This window comes from Delphinapterus leucas, chromosome 6 (assembly GCF_059928025.1).
Source record: "Delphinapterus leucas isolate spDelLeu-1000000601 "Yukka" chromosome 6, BTC_Dleu_Yukka2, whole genome shotgun sequence".
NCBI lineage: Eukaryota > Metazoa > Chordata > Mammalia > Artiodactyla > Monodontidae > Delphinapterus > Delphinapterus leucas.
The window spans coordinates 25,671,994-25,675,380 of NC_143134.1; the positions used below are offsets into that span (position 1 = coordinate 25,671,994).

At 38.4% G+C, this 3,387-nt stretch overlaps 1 pseudogene; it reads right to left on the reverse strand.

Annotated features, from left to right (window-relative positions):
• Window positions 1–1,302: 1,302 nt before the first annotated feature.
• LOC111169028 (GTP-binding nuclear protein Ran-like) lies at window positions 1,303–2,391 on the reverse strand (annotated as a pseudogene).
• Window positions 2,392–3,387: the final 996 nt, after the last annotated feature.

Genomic DNA, 3,387 nt, shown 5'->3' on the forward strand with positions numbered 1-3,387 from the left:
CTGAAACCATAGTTCATATCTATGCTTTGTCTCAGTTAATTCTAGAAACTAAAATCAGTAAATAGCATTTATTCTTATAACTTTATAAATAATGTAAAGAGCCAAGTAGTGAGCAATGATATTGTTTCTTTCCTTTTTGTTCCAAAGTTGAATTCCTATGCCATATAAAGAATAATGTTTAAATTAATTATATTTCCTTCTAATTCAACAGTTGCTCAAATTTATTTATTATGTCATTTTAACTTTCTTTTCTATTTAAACCATGCCCTTCTGTGCAATTTTTATTTCCCTGGAGTGTGATGATCCATGTTTTTTTATCATTGGTAGAAGAAACCTATGCCTTCTGAATACCTCCTAGTCCTTACCTTTTCTATCTATTAATTATCTACTAAGTCAGTCTGATTTTTTTTTAAAATTTGACCACACCGTGCAGCTTGTGGGATCTTATTTCCCCAAACAGGGGTTGAACCTGTGCCCTCAGCGGTGAAAGCACAGAGCCTTAACCACTGGAATGCCTGGACCGCCAGGGAATTCCCAGTCTGATTTTGCTATGAATATATCTATTCAGTGCTTTCAGCCTCATAGAACAAAAAACACAACTCAAACTGGCCTAAATAATAACTGAAAATCCAAGATAGGATGGATTTCAGAGTTGGTTGATCTGGTTGCCTCATGAATGGAGGGTAGCTACCTTCACTTAGGGGTACCTACTTCCTCATTCATGACTGGTGGAGACAGAGGGTTACTACCAGAAACCTTTCCAGTATAATAAGAAGAAACATTCTCAGATCACCCTCACAAATCTTTCCTGCTGCTTCAATGATCATTCTTGAGTCTGTCACTCAGGAGGAGATTTACTCTGATTGGCATATGCCAATAAGAGTGTTCCGAATGCTGGAGGTGAGGCCAGTGTCCTCTAAATCATACGAGCTAAATGGAAATCTAGAAACTTGAATATCAGGTTTCTCTTGGGAAAATAGAGGGGTTTGTGAATTCTGGGTAGGCAACTAACTACACATTTTTAAAAGCATGGCTTTTTAGGTTTGGGGGGTTTACAATGATGTTTTAGAGTATAGTTCTTTTTCCTTTATCTTACTTGGCATGCAACAGTCTATTTCAGTTTGAAGTCTTGTGTTTTCTTTCAGCTACAAAATTTTTCATATGTTATTTCTTTGATAATTTCTCTTCCATGATTTTTCTCTGTCTAGTCTTTAGGTCAGTTATCTCATTTGTCTTTGTGAAGTAATGACAGCCTCTACTGAATCCCAAGTTTGTTTGTTTGTTTGTTTTTAGATGTTTCAGATACAACTTGATTCTGCTTCTAAATGAAAAAGAATGGAAATGACAGTAACAAACAAGATTTCACCACTGAATATTGTGATGTGACTGTAGCAGTCTTATATGTGAAACTCAAGAAGGAAACAGCTGTGTTCCAAAACAGCTAAATATGCAGGTCTGAAAAAATGAAGGCATTTTGTTTAATTGCCACATTTACTCCAAAGCCCATTCATCTCCTTCAGCAACCCAAAGATTAAGCACACGTTCTGCTTAGCTATATAAAAAAGTGGCAAACATGCTGCACCACTGACATCACAGGACAGTTGCCTATAAACTAGACTTCTGATGCTGGGCTTCAGCTTCATTTTCTCACAGGTCATCATCTTCATCGGAGAGAGCAGTTGTCTGAAAAACCTCTAGCTCATGCTCACACTGCACTGCCAAGGCTGGGTCCATGACCACCTCTGGTGGGTCAAGAGCAGGCATGGCGATGAACTCCAAGCTAGGGTCTTTGATTAGTTTCAGAAGAAGGGCTTTTCAAAGTTGTAGTTACTTTTGGCGGAAATGTCATAGTGCTGAGGATTCTTCTTTTGGTGGAAGACAATTGATTTTGCTTTAACTTTTCTGTCCTTAACATCCATTTTGTTGTCACACAACACAATGGGGATGGTTTCACATACTCATACCAGATCTCTATGCCCATGAGGCACATTCTTGTAACTTTTTTTTTTCTTGTAACTCTTGGTGTTACATCAAACATTATGATGATACACTGAGGTTGGATATAATAACCATCTCTCAGTCTACCAAATTTCTCCTGACCAGCTGTATTCCATGCATTGAACTTAATAGGTCTTCTGTTGGTATGGAACACAATGGGATGGTCCTCAACACCCAAGGTAGCTATATACTTCTCAAATTCACCAGTGAGATGACATTCCACAAATGTAGTTTTTCCAGTACTGCCATCACCAACCAATACATGTTTGAACTGAACTTGGGGTTCTCCTTGGGCAGCCATCCTGATGTTACTTCCAGAAGCGTCTCCACACCCGTCTGACTGAGGGCTCTGAATCCCAAGTTTCGATCCTTAGTTTCAATAAATATATTCATCTTTTCATTAACTTACTCATTGAATTATTTATTGAAACTTTATTAAATATTATAAAACAGGCACTGAGCTATGTGGTAAAGATACAAATATAAGTAAGATATTTTCCTGGCTCTTAAAGGACACCTGTCTAGTGGGGAAGATACACTGATGTATACAGTGCTGTAGTTGAAATATGTGCAGAATAGAATTGGAGTCCAAATTGGATAGCAGACAGAAAAGACTTCATAGAGAAGGTAATACTTAAGCTGCACCTTGAAAGATGAGCAAATACTCACCAGGTCAGTGGTGGGCAAGGAATCAGGGATTTCCAGGCAGGAGAAGCAAAGTAGCATGATGTTCTCAGAGGCATTTCAAGAAGTTTGAAAGGGATTGATTGTAGAACTGTGGTATAGAATGAGAAGGGAGAGGTAAGTAGGACCCAAATCATGGAGGACCTTATATGCCAGACCACAGAGTTTGGACTTTATCCTGTAGGTAAAAGTGCTTTAATTAGCAGAGTGACATGGTCATAATTATGTGCTCAGATACACCACACTGGTTATGTTGCAGAAAGTGGATGGAGACATTAGAGCCTGGGAAACCAGTTACATTGCTATCATTACATATCAAGTGAGGGATGACGATTACATCATCTTATAGATCAGAATATGTCACCCGAAAATATGTCACTCTGGCATAATGATTATTTTGAGGTGAAAGCAATTGAGAAAAAGAGCACAGGACGAGCTCTCTACATTCCTACTATGTACCTGAAAGCAAGATAACAAATTCCCTTTGTGAAGATGTCCTCCTTCCCCTTTATATACCAGGGAGAGAATAGCAATCTTATCACCAGAGATGAGATGGCACTGAGAGTCCACTAACTTGTCATTATCCACTTTTAGCTTCCCATATATTTGCCTTTCTACAATTTGCCACCCCTAGAAGCTTAAAGTTCCGTTTCTTCATCTTGTCCCTTCTCTTTAAGTGTATCCTCCTTCATCCAAATGATACCA